This window comes from Gymnogyps californianus, chromosome 2, assembly GCF_018139145.2.
Source record: "Gymnogyps californianus isolate 813 chromosome 2, ASM1813914v2, whole genome shotgun sequence".
NCBI lineage: Eukaryota > Metazoa > Chordata > Aves > Accipitriformes > Cathartidae > Gymnogyps > Gymnogyps californianus.
In genome coordinates this window covers 52,202,237-52,224,625 of record NC_059472.1, presented here as the reverse complement: position 1 = coordinate 52,224,625, position 22,389 = coordinate 52,202,237, and the positions used below count along the sequence as shown (strand labels likewise).

The 22,389-nt window shown below is 42.7% G+C and overlaps 1 protein-coding gene across 1 annotated transcript in view; it reads left to right on the top strand.

The window, feature by feature from the left end:
• The first annotated feature begins 1,783 nt into the window (after positions 1 to 1,783).
• The window catches only part of GREB1L (GREB1 like retinoic acid receptor coactivator), a 145,345-nt gene continuing 124,739 nt past the window's right edge, over positions 1,784 to 22,389 (top strand). The window contains exons 1-2 of the mRNA XM_050891288.1: positions 1,784 to 1,845; positions 12,873 to 13,026. The gene's annotated coding sequence lies outside the window, so the exon portion shown is untranslated. The remainder of the gene's footprint in view (positions 1,846 to 12,872; positions 13,027 to 22,389) is intronic.

Genomic DNA, 22,389 nt, shown 5'->3' with positions numbered 1-22,389 from the left:
AGTGCAAATCAGCATGTCATAAAAAAGCATTGCTCAAATTAAACCAAAACAGAACCAATAGTGAAAACCTCCTTAATGCCTATCAGAAAGAGTGTGATTAATGCAGAAAAAGGCTAACTTTGTTGAATGTTCAAAACCATCTACTTTATCTATTAGACAGACCTCCATTTCTCATTTCTGGACCGAGCAGCAGTCCTGCAGTGCCACACCATTGCTGTGCCATCTCTACTTTCTCCAAGAGGTAGGGACAGTTTTTTCCCTCCCACTTTTTGATGGAAAGTCTCATTATCTGTGGTAATGAGAACACTGACTAGGATGCTGGAACTTGATATTTTAACCAGCAAATACAAAAGAAAAGGATGTGAGAAAAGTACTGGACATCTTCTTGTTCTCAATGTCACACAGCAGCAGGTTCCTGTCAAAGAAAACAAACAACACTACCACTTTTTTTGTCACTATCACTTTTTTCTCAGCTGTTGAGGCAGAAAGATAGGACACTGCATAAGATTGAGCCCTATGGTCCTGAGAGAAGAAAAAGGCTTTTTGAAAGGCTCTCAAGAAATGTGCCCTTTGAAAAGCAAAAAGTGAAAAAGAGAGGAGATGGTTCATATGGTAGCTTAATCAATCAAAGGTAAAAGGAAGAAAATGCAAAATAATTTTTCCCCAGTTCAATGAATGTTTACCCTCAGAGCACCCTGCTGTAGTTCTAGTCTCCTTCCCACGCTCCTGCTAAGTTCGACCTTCATCTTTACAGACACTAAGAATCCAAACCCGCTGCTTGCCCACGCAGACTCGGGCTCCGTTTACAGCTTTAGATATTCCAGATCCCTCTGTTTCCATCCCCTCCAACGCACTCGGAGCCCCTCATCTCTACCTGCCTTGCCTTGAGCCCTGTTCAGTTTAATCTCCAACACAAGTACGTGTACAGCGCCCTTCTCTAGTCGGTCTCCGGCATCCTCCTAGCATGCTGAACTCCTTCAGCTTCTACTTTCCTGCTCTTGCACTAGCTCCATTGCTAACTAACCCTGAAACAAAACATGAAGTGACCCCTCCAGCTTTAAACTCTGCCCACAGCCCTGACTGGCCTGCACCGCAGGGCTGCCTCTCACAGGGTAGTGCAGATGGCACTCCCAGTGCCATCTTCTGCCTCCCCCGGCCACCGAGCCACGCTGGATTTCTGACAGGGTTTTGATGCTTCCCAGCTCCCTCCTTGGCTCCCTTCCGTGGAGGGCCTCGTCCCTTCCCTCCCAGACTGGAAGCAGCCCGGCTCGCTCTCTCCTCACCGAGCCTCGGCCGCCATGTCCCAGGCCTCACTGCCCTCCGCCTGCCTCCTCCACTAACCCGTGTCCACCCCAGCGCCCGTTCCCAACCCATCACCTCGGTTCCTGGCGCGACGCGGCCGCCCACCTTCCCAACCCCGCCGTCCTAGGGCCTGGCCCGGGACGGAGAGGCCGTTTTCCTAGCCCTGCCGCCCGCTGCACACCCCCTCACCTGAGCACGGCTCCCCCGCGGCCACCGCCCGCTCCCCTCGCCCGCCGCCCCCCCGACCCCTTCTCCCTCCCCGCTGTCAGAGCAGGAGGGGCGGCACCTGCGGGTCCGCCCCATTCTCCTCCCCTCGCCTCCCCTCCCCTCCTCCCGCCGGAGAGAGAGAGAGAGACCGAGACCCGGAGGGAGACGGTGGCACCGAGGGTGCCGGGCGGGACTGCCGAGCGCCGTTGCTCGGTGTGAGGGGAGGGAGGGAGGGAAATTTAAAAAAAAAAAAAAAAATTTTTAAAATAAAAAAAAAAGAAGTGAGGGAGGAGTGGAAGGAGAGCGCTTCAACTTCTTCTCTCTTTGCCCAGCAAGGTAAGGGAGCGGCGGGGGACGCGGGGCTTTACTTCGCCTTCTCGCCGGTTTCTCGGGAAGGCACAAAGGTAGCGGCTCGGGGCGGCGGCAGGGCGGCAGCGGCGCCCCGCTCGCTGGGTCGCGCTCGGTGTCAGTCACCCCGCGGCGCGCAGCACCGGAGGCGGCGGGGGGCTGCGGGCTGCCAGCGGCGCGGCTAGCTGCGGCCGGTGTCACTGGCGGGCTGCCGGTGCCCTCCCCCGAGTGGGCTCCAGCCCTTTGTTACCGTCGTTTTGGACCGGGGGGGGGAAATGACCCCGCGCCGACGGGGCGAGGCGAGGGCGGGAGAGCCCTGGCCGGGCGGCTACGGGAGCAAAGCAGCCCCTGTGGGCGGGCGGCAAGCAGCAAAGCCCCGGGTAGCGGGGGGGAGGCGAGCGGGGTGGGCGCGGGGGGTGCAGGTGGTTCCGCTGGAGAGCGGGCGGCGAGCTCCCCGGCTCCGCGCTGCCATGCGGGCGGCCGCCGGCAGGGGGCTCGGCTGCCTCGCCCTCCGCGCCCGGGGAGGCTTCGCCTGAGGGGGGGGGGAACGCCGGCGGTGGGCGGCCCGGGGAGGGGGTGTGTGTTTGGGGGGCATTTCTGGACATGTGCAGGCTGGTTTTGAGGAGGGGAGGACAGGGCGCCGGGTATCCTTCCCGAGGGGGCCTGTCCCTGTCGCGGAGGGGCGGCGGTGTCCCCCGGAGACGCGGCAGACCCACGGGCAGTAACGGTCGCGGTGGAGGGCACCGAGGGCAGGCTGCCGTCGAGGGCCCTGTCACAGGCGGCCCTTCGGCGATTCTTTCACCGTGGTGACGGCCGACCGACAGGTCTTGTCTGCTGTTGGGAAGTAAAGGGGTGTGTGTGGGGGGGGGGAACGGCTTCGATGGACCTAGCGCCGGCTCTCCAAGGCAGCCGACAGACGTATGAAGGGGCGCCCCGCCGCCCTCGGCAGCGGTTAGGTACCGCCGGGATTCGGCCCTTCCCTCCCCAGGGCTTCTCCTGGCTTTCCTGAAATCTCCTAAGGATGAAAACTTTGTTTAAACCATAGGATTTCGGCCAGCCCAGAGGGTGGGCCAAGGGTTGCTGTTTGTTTAGGCCCTAAGCCTGCAAATATTTATCCATATTCTGAAATTTAAGAATTGTCAATGGTCAGATGTGTTTAAAGTGCAGGAGGCTTTTTAAGTTACCTGGTGGGAAAATATTTCCCATGTCTGCTGTTTGTCAGTATGTTTGCTTTAAATACCCTGAAGATATGACCTTTTTTACATAATTCTATTGGCTTTCTTTGAATTAGTGACTCTTACAACTTTTCCACTGAATGATATTTTAAGTATTATTGCAATAATATTTCATATTCTTCTTACTTCATTGATAGCTTGTTAGGAAGAGCTTTTTAAAAAATTGAAGTAAAAGGCTGCTGAAGAAGAAAGTGCTGTCTTTTATTTCCTGATTAGGAATAACTGAAGCATAATTTGGTTTTTTTACAATTATTACTGTTGTTTAGAGCTGAGAGTGAAGCAAGTGGTGCATATTTCAGTTGCAGATATAGTTATATGTGTGACCTCTGAGAGGACAGCTAAAGCTTTCTGCACTTTTAAATACTGTAATGCACACTTAAGTTTGGTTTTTGTTAAGGGATATGCCCTCTAAAGAAAAACAAGGGTGGGTCTTCTATTGATTGAAAAGCTTATTACATATGCACTAGTGGGATTAAAAAACCATTTCTTTGAAAATATTAAACCTTATCCTGAAGAATTTGCTTGTGAGTAGGACAAAAGCACTTATGGAGCTGGTGGATTAACTTTTTAAATACCTCTTTGCAAAGGAATAAGGGTTGTGTGAGGATTCTCAGAACTATTGAGAAATGTTTGTTTATTCCTTGTTTTAACACTTGTGGATTTTGAACATATGCATACTTTTTCTTATATGTTCTCAAGTATTTCCAACAAAATGCTCCAGAAAGTCAATGAATAATGTTCAGTATGTGCCTACCTGTTTACAGGGGTGGGCTCCGAACCCTGAAGGTTTAATTGTACATCTGTTAATACAGATAACAAATACAGTCTGTGTTTTTGGTTATTATTGGTAGTGTTTGTGCAAAACAAATTTTTGGCTGAGGTGTTTAACAGAAAAAGAATTTAGTTATAAAAACCAGTATGTATGTACCAGGAATCTTTATTAGTTGGGTTTGGCTGTAATGTAACAGTCAGAAATAGTGATGATTTTTTGGTAAGGCAGTTTTTAAGCCTAGGATGTAATACTAAAGGAAATAAGCAGTAATAGGCAACCTGATTACTGAGCTTTTACTGGAATAATTAAAATATGTGAAGTTTTCTAAGATCTCATGAGGACATCACAGATGAAAGGAGGGGTGATCTGACTGTGAAAAGTTTGTCTGGAATTCAAAAAAGCACATTTGGTTCAAGGTCTTGTTAAACACATAACTATTGGCATTGATATTTGGTGGTTCAACAAGTCATGTCCAAAGTATTTTGCAGATACAAGGAAGAAGAAAACTTGGTAGTGTAATTTAGGAGACTCTAATTAGTTGCTGTAGGATATAGGGAATGAAACAATTTCTTAAGGGAAATCTGGAAAAATCTCTATACCATGAAGCCTATCGTATTATGAATGCTGGGCTGTTCATTCAGTGTAAAACTAAACTCAGTATAATGTCAAAAATATACTCTAGGAAATCTTATTAGTGATAGCTAAAAAAAAAAGATTGAATGCATTTCTCTCTAATTTTCAGTGTTTCTAGGAAATTTCAAGTGGGCATAGAACTGTAAGGATTTTACTTTCAGCGGTGTAACCTTTTGTAGTATCTTTCATATTAAGCATTTTAGAGTGGTTTTTAGAAGTGCTTTTATGCTTTGTATGGTTCTGTACCATATGTTTTGTATTTAATTCTTTGAATGACCACTGAAGTGCAGCCAACTTTGGGTGAATGTGGCAACTGTTAACTAGCGCTTAGCAACAGTGCACAATAATCAAGACGGGAAGTGAAGAAGAATACCATGTCTAATTGAAACTACAGGGGGCATTTAGGTAGGTAGGATGTAATTAACAAAACCTGGAGCTTGGACATGATATTAAGGCATCACATCTTTACTCTTGTAAAAAGGATTGTGAAATCATTAATGTAAAAAACACTTCAGATTTTTTGTTTTATACCTCAGATGGATAGCCTCTTTGAGACGTACATGTTTTGCCTATTCTTGCATAATCATTTCTCGCCCATAATGCAGAAGACACGTTTTCCTTTGCTTCTAAAATGGAATCATGAGAAGGAGCACTGTTGAGAAGACCGACAAATGAAGGAGTAATAAGCCTTGACGTTTTGACAATGGTGTCTTTTAGAGAATTAGTCCTGTGAACTAAGATATAGTCCTGTTCACTAGATATAGAGATTAAGATATCTCTAATATTCTGAAACAGATTACAGTGGCAGTCATAAAACAACACTAAATGTTTACAGTTAATGTGTTGTTATTTTCTCTAAGAATCATTGACTTTCATCAAATCCTGTCTTGTCATGACGTTCCTTAAAGTGTTGTGAAAAGTGTTGCTTGTAAGAATATTTGTTCGAAACACTTTTGCCTAATATAGTTTCAGTTTCATTTTTTAAAAATTCCAAACCTGATCATTTTGTTTCATGCTATATTCTATGTGGAGATACATTCATGGACTAATTTTACGTCTTGTATATCCCAAACATATCTTGTTTCTAAGAACTCTGAAAATATCATCATATAATAAGGAGAGAACTAGTACATGAATTTTCAGTGAGTCATTACAGAGGGTCATTTGCAACTCCGAGCATGGCTAGTATAGCCGCTGTTAATAGATTCAAACTTGCAGGTAGGTAGTGAAGATGACCCAAAACCAAGGAGCCCTGCTGTGAAGGTGCTTATAGTGGTGAACTACCCAGTAGCATTAGGCTCTTAATATTTTAATAGAATAATTAATGTTTTTATAATCCAAAAGAAAAAACACAGAATATCTGTTGGAGGAACTTGTGGATAGCAGAAATTTGGAACAGTGTTTATTCACAATGGGAACAGCCAAATTTTGTACACTGTTGTTGTTGTCTTGGAAGTATCACATAGAAGTATGGAGTTGCTTATAGAAATGACAGGCTGGGTCGATGGGCCGAGGCCAATTGTATGAGGTTCAACAAGGCTAAGTGCCGGGTCCTGCGCTTGGGTCACAACAACCCCATGCAACGCTGCAGGCTTGGGGAAGAGCGGCTGGAAAGCTGCCCGGCAGAAAAGGATCTGGGGGTGTTGGTCAACAGCCAGCTGAATATGAGCCAGCAGTGTGCCCAGGTGGCCAAGAAGGCCAAGAGCATCCTGGCTTGTATCAGAAATAGTGTGGCCAGCAGGACTAGGGAAGTGATAATCCCCCTCTGCTCAGCACTGGTGAGGCTGCACCTTGAATACTGTGTTCAGTTTTGGGCCCCTCACTACAAGAAAGATACTGAGGTGCTGGAGCGTGTCCAAAGAAGGGCAATGAAGCTGGTGAAGCGTCTGGAGAACAAGTCCTATGAGGAGCAGCTGAAGGAACTGGGGTTGTTTAGCCTGGAGAAAAGGAGGCTCAGGGGAGACCTTATCACTGTCTACAACTATCTGAAAGGAGGTTGTAGCGAGGTGGGTGTCGGTCTCTTCTCCCAAGTAACAAGTGATAGGATGAGAGGAAACAGTCTCAAGTTGCACCAGGGGATGTTTAGATTGGATATGAGGAAAAATTTCTTCACCGAAAGGGTTGTCAAGCATTGGAACAGGCTGCCCAGGAAAGTGGTTGAGTCACCGTGCCTGGAGGTATTTAAGAGACATGTAGACGTGGTGCTCAGGGACATGGTTTAGTGGTGGACATGGCAGCGTTAGGTTTACGGTTGGACTCGATCTTAAAGGTCTTTTCCAACCTAAATGATTCTATGATGCTAAAATGTAATTACTTCAGGAGTCACTGAAGCCATGTCAGCTGGTTTCTGTTGTCTTACTCTGTTACACGGTAATGTCACAGCTTCTGTGAAATTCTTTTGGGACATGAGAGGCCATAGAGAATTGTGTAAATGACTACTTTCATTGAAGTGTATTTAATGTAATTCTCATTGAGTTAGCATTTTAAGTTCCATGGCATTTCAGAGGTTTAATAAAAAAAACCCATATACCTGATCTGAAGATCTTACAGCATGTTTTGTCAAATGCTTTGGTTAATTTGCATTTAATGTTTAATTTTTTTAATTGCAGTTATACTACAGTAACTAATAAAATGTTCATAAAATATAAAAGATAGGAAGAACTGTATGGTGTGACATAAAATCACCAGAAGAGTAAGATGGTAGGGAGCAGCCTGAGTCAGTATGACAAGATCTAATAGAAACCTTCAATTAATATTTCCCATGTAAGGTTTTAGAGAGGTTATTTTGAGGCAGTTTTTCAAACTGGTGGAGCGATGAACAGCAAAAGTGTGGGCAGACTTAAGATACTGTTACTTAAGAGATTACCAGACATCTGTCGTAGTGGTTCCATGAACAAGCCTGGAGTGACTAGTTTTAGAAAATGCTGTGCAAAGATCCTGCTGTTCTCTGTCTCCTGTCTCCATCATGGTCTGTAATTAGCTCTTTTCAAGACCGTTGGCGTGATCTGAGCAGAGCGCTTTGAGGCAAATGAAGAAGTTAATTACTGAATGTAACTGCAGTCTGAAATGCACTCTATTAATAGTGGGGTTTTTTTGTTTGTGGTTTTTTTTTTTAAATGAAGACTCATCTGTGTGTCTCACCAAAAGTAATAGGACTTCCCTGGAATGTACAGTGTGAATTTGTTAAGGTTAGTTAGATAGCTATTTTAAACTGATGCATTTAGGGTGGCAAATGCAATTGAACATTTTGCTAGTACCTCTGTCTTTCTGCACTGAATTCTACTGCATCTCCCTCCGCAGCACCGATTTCTCTGTTGAATGGAGTGTACGCCACCAAAATTTCGGAGAAATCAGTAGCCTTCTTTGGAAGACAGTTTAGGCTGCTGTCTTTCTCTAGAACCATACAGCATTTAAATTTGGCTTCATAAAGAAGTATTAGTGTGCATATGAAACGTTTTCCCTCTAATGTTCTACATATTTGAGAGATAGTAGGCTTCCCCCTGGCCCCCCCTTTCTTTTATAATGCTACCTCCAACTTCAAAACTTGCTTTCTTGTAGACTCTCGGGTCTCTAGACATAAGGAAACCTAAGGAGACCTTTTCTGGGAGTTTGATAGTTAAATTATGCTTTTAATTTGGTGGAATTTTTTTCCCTCTGTTAATTCCAGCTGTCTTTTAAAAGATAGAGATGGTTCATATGCAATTTTAATGCCAATGCTCAGTGAGACTATGTATACTCTGAGTTGTATGGTCCCTTCCTTGTTGTGTTATCAGTTGAGAGTAATTAGTAGAGTGTTTGCAAATTGCTGCATGCCTGATCCTCCACAATCTTCCTACTAAAGAGGAAATGACCACTTTTAAAAAACTGAAATGTGGCGCAGCGTCCTTGGCTTAGTGAGATCCACGCTCTTTGGAGCTTCCTCCATTGTACCCACTTGAGAGAGATGTTATAGTGGTAAGGAAGAGCGGTTCCCAGTAGCTGAGTTCAGCTGCTTCCGATGCTGTAAGGCATCTGGGCAACTACCTCTTTACACTGGAGTCACTGGTGAAATAGGGACGTTCACAGCAGAGTTTTATAAGCATTACTGTTGCCTACCCATGTTACTGATGTCTCAGGATGAAGAGCATATGTGGCAAAACCTTATCTTGATGGCTGTCAGTTTGGGATTTGCAGAGAGGCAAGTGTTCTATTCCCTGTCCTGAGCCTTGTGTCCTTCTACTGCTGGTATAGTACTTTGTTGCTATCAGTTTTCTGCGTACTATCTCCTTGGTGATAAGGTGTTGGTTGTAATATGGTGTTTCACAGTGCACGATTGCATCTCACTCTTGCCATTCAGGAGATCATGCCATCTACTTTTACTGCTTTTGTTCCTGCCTCACTGACCATCTCCCTGTAGCTTGTCAGGAAGCCCCCCAAATTCTGTGTTCCTTTAGAGCCTTAGGTGGCTTTATTCTCCTGTCCTTTCACACTTTCAGTCCACTTTGAGAACAGCTGTTTCATAAAGGAAGCTTAATCTTGTAATTTCTTTAAACCACTTATATAGAATCAAATTCTTAGTGCAACTAGGTGATTCCTTTGAGAAGACTGGGAATTAGGTCTTGATTTTTACAGCTACAGTGCCCTTCATTGCACCAAGAAAAGGGAAACAGCTTCCTGCCAGTCACGTTGTATGTGACATTTAAGAACATGGTGGTTTCCTAGTCTTGTAAAAAATGCTTTTAAAAATGTATTTGTATCGATGAAATGCTAAGATATTGCTGTTGTTACTCTTTCTAATCTTAATCTCTTAGAGGGAAAATTTTGGCTGTGAGAACAATAAGAAATTAGGTGGATTAGCCAAGTGATCAGTACCATCTCACAGAGGAACAATTTTGAAGAAAACCTAAGGGAGGGGAGGGAAAGGGCAAAGCCATCCAAGAAGACTTTAATGCCTTGGATAGAGGCACACAGAACTACTGATGAGGTATTTAAAAGCAGAAGTTCAGAGTGAAAAATATGCATATCCTCACAGTCCCGATTGCAGTAATTTCAGCAAATTTTGAAGGTGAGCTCTTGCCAACTTTTTTTTGGATTAGGAGAGTCAGCTCTCAGTTTCCAGGCCTCTCGAGGAGGGGGAAGATGACTTGCCTGCCAGATTTTTTTCACCTTCTTCCTCCAGCTCCACAATCATGATTTTAGCAGATGTGGGAGGCAAGCTGGATTTCAAGGGCATCCAGATTAAAACGTTAGCTGTCACAAGCTTTTGTGTCAAGAGCTATAGAGTCTTTCCTATGAAACAGCAGGACATCTAAACATACAGATTTTTTTGTTTTGTAGCATTAACTTAGCAATACTCTTCTTACTACGTGCCTGAGAGTGTTTTCGGTGCTGCATGGAAAATGCACAGGCAGTTGCCTCCTCCAGAAGTCCTCTAAGCTGTAGACTTGACAAACCAGGGAGGATAGTGTGTATGTGTGTGCATGTACATATATATATATATATCTGAGAAAGAGAAAAGGACATGAATTAGAAATGCTGGGGTCTAATATCATAATGGTCCAATGTCTTAATGGGTCATAGGATTCTTTTTCTTTAATAATTGTTTGGCTGAGATGGCTTATACTGGTCTGAACTCTAACATTGTGTTCACAGTTTGCCTTTATATGTGTGTATGACTAGACCAGGAGTTCTTAGTGTGTAGTAGATGTGCCACTAGTAATGTTATTCAAAACAGTATGCCTCAGAAGCTCTTAAACAAAACCCACCACCAAAAAAACACTTTAATTTTGAACAGCAGATGTGACCTTGTGGCAGAAAAGGCGGAGGCGGGGGGGGGGGGAGCATTCTTCTAGTTGCTTTCAGCTATCATAATGAACAGTGTTTGCTTGCTGGCTGTCCAGCAAGGTTGTTTTATTGAGAGATGCCTTGTGCCTGGTGACTGCGCAGATGGATGCTCAGTTTTCATCTGCAGCACGGCTGGCTGGCTTTCTGTCAAGTTTGGCTTTGGGGTGATTCCAGTTGTGATGTGGATTTGGTGTAGAAAGAGGGAGGCTGTGCTTGCAATAGGGGTTAAGCGCTCCCCTACACAGTACAGTGTAGGTTTTCAGCTCCATTTGCTGTCGCTGTAGTAAATCCATTTCTGATTATGTGCTAAGGCCAGACAGATTAACTGCCGAGTTGAACTTGTGAAGTTGCATGTGTGTGTTGCCAGAGTTCCTCCTGCTGAAAAAGGCAAATCTATATAACCTGTAGGTTCAGAAGAGTTGAAAATTCATCCTAACATTGTTGCTTTGATGTCTGTTTGAAGGGAAAAAAAAGGTTTGCTTTTGATCACCATGTTTAAAGGATGCTGTCCCAGCAGTGTAATAAATGAGAATCGGATCTGGGACTTACTTTTGGTAAAAGACAGTATTCTTCCAGATGCTTTTTAATTAATTGTCCTGTGAAAATGGGCTCAACTTTGAATTCAGAAACATGCAGTTCAGGGTCTTAGGGCTGAAAAAGAGAGAGGAATGCAACAGATGCTGCATAGTTTTGATACGCTTGATGTCTGATGATACTGATATCTTAAGCTTGTGCTCTCTATTCTGATTCACTATATAAACAAGTACAGCATGAACCTCAATGTATAACCTTGACACATGACTGGATCTTTGCTTTGTAGTTCATTAGTAGTTTGTCCAAATTGCAAAAACTGTGTATTGGGAAACGGATAAAGTATTTGCATCGATAAAACATGTCATTTTCTTTGAGAAAAACTGTATTTTGTGCCTCAGACTTTTTAAGAAACAGACCTTCAGTTCTTGTTTCATTGTAGTCTAGCTGAGAATTACTGAGAACCACACATTTAAATTTGACAGGTTAATAAGTCAGAACTATTGATGCAAATCAGCCATGAATGAAAATACATTAGAACGGTGTTTTATTTTCACAGGATTTCCAATGTGGCCCTGCCTTGAGTATGAGGTTGGACTGGTTGACCTTCAGAGGTCCCTTCCAACCCAAATTATTCAGTGATTCTGTTGTTTGTTGTAAAGTGGGGTAGTACAAACCCCATAAAACTAGGCAGTATTACCTATTGGTAAGATACAGCTTCCTGAAGCAATTCATCTGGCCCGAAGGCTTTGCAAACATACTCAAGGAATAGGCTATTGGCAGCATGAACTGTTTTGGTAACCTGCTTTCCGCTGTCTTCTTTCTGGCCATTTTTCTGCTGTGTGCTAGATGTGCTTTCTGTATGTCATCAGAAATACGTGCTGATTGCATATCCAGTCACACACATCAACAGAGAGACACAGTGAGTTCTGTTACTGGCAGCTGTCTGCAGGTCTTGTCATGTTACTGGATGGCAACCCAGAAATTGTCTGGTGATTGAGGCATCACTGAGCTTGTGTTAATAGGAAGGCTGCAAAGCTCGAGTGACTTCGTAAGAGGTTGTTTGGCCTGTCTGGGATGGAAGATTGAGCATTAAAGGGTAATAATGATACCTGATGGATTGACATTGTTGCATTGTCTAAAATCAGTCTTTCTAGATTAATGTTCATAATCAAACATTTTACTCTAAGGAAACTTAATAAGCCCAGTACTATTAATTTTAAACCTTTTTCAGGACTAAAATAAAGCATGCATAAAAAGGAAGTATTTGTTTATACTATTTCAATCAATCACTTCTACTTATTATTTTGTTAATTGGTGAGGTTTGGGAACTGCTGTTCTCAATTACATGCTCTTGTGCATCTTTCTGATAACTGAGTTGTATGTGTGTCCATATGTTTTATTTTTCTGGACATATTGATTCTTATGTGATGATTCAGTATGTGGGTTGCGGTTTCCCTCTGGCTGCCATATTCTAGCTGAACATACTCCATATTAGAGGAAAAACAGCGAAGTGTGGAAAGAAGGGGGTTGTGCTTTTTAGTTCCAATTCTGAAAAGAGGAATGGAGGCTGGATGACAACATACCTTTTCCTGCTCCAAATGATTATCTGAATAAACTGTGGGAAGTTGAGGTTTTATGAAAAACACAGCAAGGGGGAAAGAAGAACTAGAAATTGGCAACTAGAGATTGGATGTTCTTTGAGAAACTCAATTTTAGGAAGAAGTTGACTGGCAAGTTAACAAGGGCCAGAGAGCAGAACTGTTTTATGATTCATAACTAATCCTTTGCCCCAAGGACAGAAAACGAGTGTATTTGAGGCCATATGCCTGGAAGGAGGCTGGCCTCAGGATGAATTCATTGAAACAATTCTGTCCTCCCTGTTCCAAAGTGCAGTTCATGCTGAGAGGGACTGATAAATTCCTCATTAAAAAATGCTTGTTGAAAATGAGGTCTGTTCTATGTGTTGTCACAGTGCCTTTCTGATCTGAAATAAATCACATAAACTGTGTTTCTTTCAGCCAGCATGCAGAGATAAGAGAATACACTGGTGAATCTTCTTGTGTCCATACTGTCGTTATGTGTGCCAGGAAAAATAGCCCCAATCTATGAATACAGAAGGAGAAAATAGTTTAAAAGAAATGGCCTCTTTTGAAATGGGTTGATGTCAAACTGGTGAGTAAATAGTTAAATGAAATGTCACCATATAGCCATATGAAGGATAATATTCAGATTGTGATTTTCTTTGTTTTGGAAATGAGGCTTGCAGTGATCTATCTCTAGTCATTACTGGCTTACCTATTCCTGATGTTTTGTAATTCCTTCTCTGTTTCTACAGCTAGACTTATTTTTACTTAACAGAGCTTTGAACTGATGATCACTGTTCTTTACCATTCTCTTCCTCTTCCCATCCTTTATTGGAGAGAAGCACTATTATGATTTTTAAGAAGATTTTTGTATTCAGTTGATCTTTGTGTTCCACTTCTGCTACTACTGAATTACTTGCTATTGAGAAAACATGTTTTTGTAACTTTAGCTTAAGCTTTGTACATCTGACCAGAGCAGGTCAGAGGTAACTGAGGAATGTTCTTGTGTTCTGAACACGGCCAACTGCTATTATGTTCCATGGCAAAAAAGATGGGGATTTGTTTGGATCACTTACAGATACACTTTTTTTTTTTTTTTTTTTGGCTGGAAAATGGCTTAGTTCAAGGTAAAGAGTCAAGTTAAACTTAATGTAATAATAGGTTGAGTTAGGAGACCTAGAGTTCTCAACTAGCAGTTTGAGAGCTAGAGAATCCAAAGAAAATCTGTTGTGATTTTTTTAAGAAAAAGATACTGGAAAGCAGGCTCCTCAGACCTCACTTCATAGAATCATAGAATTATTGAAGGAGATTTGAGGTAAACTTGTGTCCTTTTAAATTTCAACCAAAAAACTTGCAATGTGTCTGGGGATTCCACCTTGGCCAAGGTATACAGAAGTTTCTTTGGTCACTGAAGAAAAGCACGATGGCATACTTAAGAGGGGGAAAGGAAACAAGCTTTCCTTCCCCTGTTATGTGGTTATCTCTCTCTTATCATGGCAGGGTGGTGTAAAGGACATATATTTGTGAACATACGAGAAAAAGCCTCTTCTAAAACTATGACAAATGCTTATACAAAACTACAATGTCTGTTTTTTTCCCCCATATGATGGATTATGTACTAGCACATAAAGGGTACGGGGCTTCTGTTGCCATGGTATATTTCACACCATTTACACTGATGTTCAAAAGAAACGAAACCATCGCGGTCCATAATTCATTTAATATGCTATAGCCAAATTACTAACATGCATTAGAGAAAAATTGTAGGGTTTTTCTGTCTTATTTAGCCAAATTCTGAATGTGTTAGAAAAACAGGTATATCCGTTCCTGCATAACTCTGGGATAACTATCATTGCCTGCCTGATCAGAGAGACTAGTTTCAGTAAAGAATTGGATTTCAGCTACAGGGCTCTCACTAAGCTGTGAAGAGGCAAGGAAAAACAGCTGTAAAAATGTTGATGTTGGCCATGAATTTACATAAATAACAACTTGCTTTCATTTGAATGCTCAGGGTGCTATTACAGTGTGGACTTGGGTCTGCAGAAGATCTGGTTTTACTTCCGAATTCTGCCACTGAGAGAAGACACAGGGCTTCTCCGCACCTCAGTTTCCCTGTCTCTAAAACAAGCATGGTGGTGTCCTGGGAGTTTAAGCACTATGTTACAGTAATGATTAGCCGTTACGGTGTTCTATGGCTGAGCCTAGAAGGTCCGTAGTTCAAGCCTCCTGTCAGGACCTTGGGCTGCTGAGCTTCATGCTTCTGTCAGTAAGCTTTAGACATAGTAAACCAAATTGTGTTCTTGGCATGCATACAAACAGTTATTAATTTGGCTTTTGTGTTTAAAGCTTCTGTTTAATTTCAATTAACTTAATTTTAATTAATTGAATTTAAATGTCTCAGTCTCTGGTTTCCCTGCGAGATCTGGTTGCCGTGTGTGGAGAGCCAGGGCAGCGTCTCTGCCAAAGATGGCTTTGTGCCGAAATGGATTTGAAAGTCTAAGGCCCTTGATCTGCAAAGCAGCCCGTGGCTGGGGCTCTGTTTACCCACTGTAGTGGGGCTAACCAGTGTCTGCGTTGGTATTAAAGGAGTATATGAAATACCCAGTGAAAATAGGCTAGGCTGCGTCTTGCAGAAGGTCTTCAGCTGGCTAAAGCAAGCAGTAGTTGAGGAGGGAGTAAATAAAGCCTTTGCAGGCCACATGCTGTCACAACCTTTCCCCTCCCCCCCATACCCCCTCTTTTTTTTTTTTTTTTTTTTTTTTTGGCCATATGTTTTAGTAGTCTAAGTATGTGTCAGTGGTAATCCAGGCTCTGCGCTTTTAAAGGATGATTACCCAGTTTGTTGCCGCAGTGAGACTTTTTCTTCCCCATTTAATTTTTGTGAGGGTCATAATTGTAAACCTTTTTTTTTTTTAATTTTTTATTTTATTTTATTACAGATTACTCTTCGTATGGTTAAATTTAACTACCTCTCTCTTTGCGGCCTGCAAGGCCTGTTACCAGTTTGTATGATAGGGGGTCAAACAAACCGGTGTGCTCTCTGGATGCTAATCTGAATTTCAGAGCCGCTGTCCTTTACCCCCTGGCTCTCTGCTCCCCTCCCCCTCCTCGCTCCTCTCCACAAACAGCCACATCGGGTCTCTTTCTCCCCTCCACCCCCTCTCCCCTTCTCTTCTCCCCTGGCCCAGCAGAAAAGTAAATGTTGGTTATTTTTTTCCTACTCATCCCATACCCCGAATAGCTGATTTTCACTTAGGGTGGTTGATGTACTAGAGAATTAATGCTCTGAAAATTCAAATGATTTGAAAGTCCGCTGGTCTGTATGTTACATTAAAGATACCGTGGTGCTTTTTTGGGATTAAATTTTATGGATTTTTATGGGTTAAAGGAGGTACAGGGTTTTATGATGACTTTTAAAAAAAGGTTCCCTCTTTCGTCAGGCTGTGATCAGGGTCATGTCGGTTTTATATAAAACAGTCATCAGGAATTCTCCTCCTCTGGGGAGTCATTTCTCAGGTCTCCAGTGAACCTTGGGCAAACACGGAAGGGTTACTAACTAGCATTGGACCCCTGCTTGTAACCCACCTTCATGGGAGCTCTGTTAGCACGGTTACAGTTAGCCACTTTCTTGCCTAAAAAAAGGAAAAGTGGCTAGTGGGCATGCAGAAAGGCATTGTCATTGCACGGAATAAACCCTCGTACCTGTTATTTAGAAAATAAACCCATGAACATACCACCCTAGTAGATTGAAATGTATGTGTGTCGGGGAGGAGGGGGAATAACACGTAGGAAAAGATTTATGCCTTCCTTTGGGCTGTTGCTTAGTAACAGAAAATGCCTCTTAAGCCTATTTTTGGAGAGGGGAGGGGTGAAACTTGATTCAGTGACCATCTGTCCCGAGCTGGTTGATTTCCTGTTGAGCTCTCCTTTGTTTCTGTCAAACAATTGATTGTTACCCTTTACAGATAAGAATACTGTTGGTGACATTGCTCTGAATCAGCAGGTTGGCTTGTGGCAACCACAAAACAGATCTATTAATTTTAATATATATTTTTTTAAAATGTTTAAGGGGGCTTGGTTCTTCTAAGGCCACTAACTGTGGTTTTGCTGGGGTTTATTTGTCTGTGTTGTGGTTTTCTTTTGTTTTTTTTCCTCTTGGGGAATGCCCATCAGTACAGTAGGCAAGTGTAATAAATGTAATTGAAACATTTTTTAAAGAGGATGTAATAATGCCCTTTTTAGTCTGAAATCATTGGGAAAAAGCAGCCATGGTTTTGGGCCCATTAAGCCTTTTAGCAGTGGGGGGGGAGCAGAAGTTAATTGAAGTCACTATTGAAGAAATCCCCACTGTTTCTGTGAAAACAAAACCCAGATTCTTAATTGCAAATGGAATATTTGCTATTGTTCTTGCTTAATTGTCAGAAAATCATTCTCTGTTTGAGTACCTCCCGATGTTTGCTCAGTAGTAGAGTGCTGGATAGATTTGAACTCTGATTAGATTATTTTTAAGTCATCTGCTTTATTTATATTGCAGAAGCCTATATTTTTCCATTAGTTTTATGCATGCAGGGTACAAGGTGCATGCATGTGCAAATATGTGCGTGTCCTCTGTAGCTGCCATTATTTGTTAAGCATTCCAATACTATTTCCTTCCCTGCCCTGCATTTCAGCATTCGGAGAAGAGGTTCACAGTTCCAGGTATCTGCTGAAGAAAAAGTAAGGCATGTGTGTCTAGAGGAGACAGGTAATATCTGCAAAAAGAGAGTGAAGTCCCTCAATGCAATAGGACAATGATATTTCCTTCAGTCAGTGAAACTCTTCCCTGGAGTATTTCCATGATGCTGCGTTACAGAGGAGGGCGAGAAGGAAAGAGCTTCAATACAAATGTCTTGGCATCTTACAGGTCTTTGTTTATTTGAGTTTAGCCTACTTATCACTCAGTAGATGAAATTTGGAGGTAATTCCCAAAAGGCACTTCACAGAGTGGAAGGTGTTAGAAAAGTTAATTTCCCTTTCTCTTCTATTTTTCCCACATGCTCTCCAGGTTGCTTTCCACAGGTAGAAGAGCTGTCATCTGCAGCTTTTCAACATGGTCCTGGATGTATGTCGGATTCAGCTCTTCTTGAAGCTGGTGGCAAGGTGCCTACTGAACATCGATATAGTGGAAGTTGGGTCAGGCGTACTTGTGAGATTTCCTTACTTTCTTTCTTTTTAAAGTTGCATGTGGTAATTAAAAATCTGTGATTTGGCTTAATAAGGAAGGTTCATATCAAACCATGTGAATGAGCCTGTGTGACAGCACTGTGGCTTGCTGGTCAATTAGCCCTTGCTTCCTTGTTGGTTGCCCATGTCCTCACCCCACCCTCAGCCTTTCCCCCTATTTTGCTGCTGTTCGTTTGGCGAGTGCTGGGATCTGGCAGAGGAACTGATCCACCTGAAAAACTTCTTTTTCCAGGTTACTTTTTAGGTGGATCAATTCCTTGATCCATTTTACCACTGAGTGACACACCGAGCTTGGCCGGTGCAGTGATCAGTTTTGCAAATGATCAGTACCAAGTAGATTCCACACACCCCCCCCCCCCCACACACACCCCATTAGTGCCAGATATACTGTGAGGTGTTTTTAAACATGCATCCTCTGTTAGGTAGAGAAGTCCTACGTTGGGATTAGTTTGGAACTTTTGTAAACTGGATGGGTATACAGATATCACTTCTGTAAAATTAATTGAACATGCATCTGTGCTGCTTTTTGCCCTTTTGGTAGAAAGCAATAGGTATTGCCAACATGCCTTTCAGGTATTTTCAGTCTGTCTTGAAATTACGCTGAGATCAAAAAAACATTTGTAGAACTAGTGCCAACTAGGTTGATGTTTAGGGGCCAGGGAGTTTAAACTTGGCAGTGAAGGAACTGTTCTGAACTGGTTTGAGAACTGATTCAGTTTTCTTCTTTCTGCAGAACTGAGTTTCTCTGAGGAAAAAAAAAATTAAGAACTTGGGAATTCTATTTCAGGATTGAAAACCCTGTTCTAGATATTTGGAACACAGTTTTGTGTCTGGCATAGAGAAAATTGATCAGTGGTTCTTCTGATCGAGATTTTCGCTGTTCCCTTAAAAGAGTGTTACTAAGCTGTATAGCTCAAATTGTAGGGAACTGATAAGAAGTCCAGTTCTCCCAGCATCTGGGGTGAGCAGTTGAGTCCATGGCCTGTGCAGATGACAGAGCAGTTAGAATACAGGCCTGCACTTACCTTCGGGCTTTCTCGGGTCTGGTCGTACTGCACTTCTCCCATTAAAACAGATCTGGTGTGTCCTTTGTTCCCAGATAAAAGCAGCTACAGATCTGCCAGTCAGAAGGCACAGTGCCTGTGGCTTACCTTACATATGGGAGGGCAGTAATTCTAGAAATGGAAGTAGGTAGAAGAATGGCATCTGCTTGCATTTACCTTCTCGTGTTGCTGTTGCAAGGATGGAATTATTTATGTATAGTTTTTTGCCTTCTCCTGAACGCAGTCAACCAGAGTCTGAGCAACGCTATTCAATGTCAGGGTGTTCTGCAGGGGTTTTCTTTTGGGAGGGGGAGCACAGAGCTAGGGTCATGATCAGCTGCTTTTCCATACTGGGTGAGTTCACGTATGCTCCTCACGTATGTCATTGTTACAATGCTCCTATTGCAGCTCTGACTCAGCCTCCATGTACAGAGCTGATAGCGGTGCCGTCCTTAATATGAGTTTGAGAAATCTTCCTCTCCTGAGATAAAGGCCTGTTTGTAGTTTGCAGGAGAGAGTTTGGACACTGTAGCAATGACTTCCTGCTATAAGGAGAAGAATGATGCTATCCTTTCCTCCCCAGTCCACACCCCCAACTCCAAAACCACATGCATCAAAGGTGAAGTGCCAAGCTTCCCTTCTCCTAGGAAGGTATGGCCCGTCAGTACCACTGACAGGCTTTCCAGAGAGGAAGCAACAAAACAAAGGTTTTTAGGGAGCCTTTTGTTTCCAACAAATGGCTGTCTGAAGCCACTAAGTTGAAGCTTAACTTTGGAAAGAAAAAAAACCATGTCCTCAATGGAGACACAGGGCCAACTACTTCATAGTCCATCACAGCCCTTTTCTGTGTTAGAAGCTATTCCCCAGGTAAACGCTCGCCTTTAGAAGAGCTCCAGGCCTTGGGCATACTGGACTGTGCTTATCCTCTAATCTTTGCTTTGCGTTGGCTTGGCTAATGACTGAGCTGCTCCACTTAGACCACTTCTGGCAGCTTTATTTATTTTTAACTCTCTGGAAGTGTGTTGCAGGAGAACAGTCGTTAATGATCAGTTCTGCCCTGTAGTCTTCTGGTGATCTAACATGCCTCTTGGGTGACAGCTGTGGGTGGTGGGACTGCTTAGTAGTTGGCAGCAGTCTCCGTAAGAGATTGATATTTCTGGGACTGCTTGTAACTTCTGCTTTAGCCGTTTTTTCATCTTTTACAGTGAGGGAATGAGATCCATGGAGAAACTTCATGGGGATTAGATGAAATCGACTGATTTAAGTTAACTTCAGTTGCATTTCTGCTTCTTCACAGTAGAGTCATTCTGGGTGTAGGTACTGCTGGGAGATAACCTGCCATCTTCCTTGCTGGAGGAACCTTTTCGAGGGCTGGCCAAGCAGTGGCAAGCAAGCTGACTCTGCTCAGGGTGGCAATCAAGGGTACGCCAGGCCAGGCAGAAACTGTGTGCAAAACCAGTCTAAAGGTATGAAGCAAGATGTGATAGATCAGAGGCAAGCTTGGAAAGAAACAGCATTTCTGGTGATTTATGCAAACTTATACCTAGTTTTAATAACATGATTCTGAAAATGGTTTGTATGCTAAAAAAAAATCATTTAAATAAATATTTTAGGAAGCTTTTTTTTTTATTTCTCAAAACTTGTGGTTTCCTCTGACATCCTTTTCTCCTAAAAAATATTTTGCGATTGTGCTTATTTTAACTCGTTGCCTCAGAGAACTGAGTGACCAAAAAAAGGAGGGACTGATTGACCTGAAAATTGGACTTCTGAGGCCTAAGCTAATGTCTCAAAACCTGAGATGGCCTTCCTTCTGCATGTGGCTGGATAAAATGTGCTCTTTTATAACCTGCTGGCTCATTGCTGTTGCGAATGTGCTTACCATTGTAGAGATGAGCCTGTTTCTGGACACCTGGTTACACTCAGGAGTAGGGAATAGCAACTCCTTTCTATATATATCTACAAAATGTGTGAATGGATCATGCAAGAAGTATTCTTCCATACGTAATGACTCACTGGATTTAATCTAGATATTCTTTTTGATTTAACTTGGAAGTTGCAGTTGCCTGGAGATATACTGCTGTTTTGCCCTATGAGCAGTGCTTTGAGGGTGTAACTTTGGTGTTTATTAATGATGTTTAACGTGATCCAGACGTTCATATGGCGTAGTGTAAAAAAAGAGAATCTGGACTATTGCATGTAAAATGGGTGTTGCCACTGTGTGGTACTGCTTCATATATGTGTGTAAATGACTGCAGAAGACTGCAGATAAATGTAGGCAGTAGCTCTTACCTGTATCAATGGTGTCCTGGAATGGCGGTTTCTGTGAATGGAAAAGAAATACCTTATCAGTTGGAAGAGAAGTGAGTGGATGTAAGGCAAGGTAAGACCAGTGTTTCTGAACTGCTGTTATCTTCCAGACTTTTTGATGCAAAGATTTTTGTCATCACATGATGACCAAGCAGGCCATTATTTCTACTTTTTTTTCTCTTGCTGAGCCAAAATATGTTCCTTTCCTTCCCCTCTCTTTTTCTCGCTCTCCAACACTACTATGCTTTATCGTTGTATCTAGAAAGTTGATCAGGCTTTTAGAGAAAACTTGGTTTTGACTAATAGGCAGATGTTTTGGTTGGCTATATTGCTGTGTATTTATAATTTGTAGTTGACTGCAGAATTCGTGGGTGAGGGGAGTAGCTGACTCTCTCTAGCTTTCTGAACAGGCCTGGTTTGTACTTGGGGGAGGAAACTGTGGGCATAAAGCTGTATGTGTAAAGTTCAAGGAGCGTTTAGGTGTTCTAGGGGCTGGGTCTAACACAATCCACATGGTTGAGTTTCTTGCTCATTTTTCCAATGGTTTTGCCTGCCTTTTTTTTCAGACTGTTTTCCCGAGTGAGTAGATAGCAGCAAAGAACAAGGGGATGGACCTGGAATTAAGCCGGCTAAAGCCAGCGGTTGGGAGATCTTTGTTCTGTTCTGTCTCGACCACAAGCTTCCCAACAGACCTCGGTGGGGGTGGGGGCATGGATCTCAATTCTTTATCTAATTTATTTTCTTTTCCCCCTCCATGAGTAAAATGGAAATATAGTGTTACTTAAATGAGCAGCTAAATTCTTCTTAGTGTTGGTGTTGAATTAACACACCCCGTAAAGCCCGCAAATAAACTGTGGGGTTACAGAAATGTCCTGGGTGGATATGTTGGCTTTTTATTTTTCTTGCAGTACGTTTGTTTAAAGGAATTATCTGTTAAGTTCCAGGAAAGTGGCTCTTTGTTTTACTCTTCTTTTTGGAATGCAATTTATTAGTGATATCCAGAGGGGTCAGCAGCATAAATAATGTTTGTTTCGAGGCTTGTTGGGTGCAAAGGGTGGGGGGGTTCACAGTGAAGAGAGCTGTTTTGTTTGGTGTGGCTAATCAGGAGTGAGGCTGGAATTGCTCATAGCTGTCATTCAGGTTTTGTTTCAAAGTCCAAGGACCTACTGGGAAAAACAAAAAGCTAATGAAAGCTGACTGTATTTCAACCCAAACCCTGTGGAATCCAAAATGATGTCCTGACACTCCATGTATTCTTATTCTCCTGCATTCCCATGGTTACTAAGGTAACAGGTTTTTAGAGGCTTTACATCTTCATTGTCAAGTATTTGCTACACTTATTGTTGCTGTTTGCAGATTAGGGCAATTTAAACAATGCC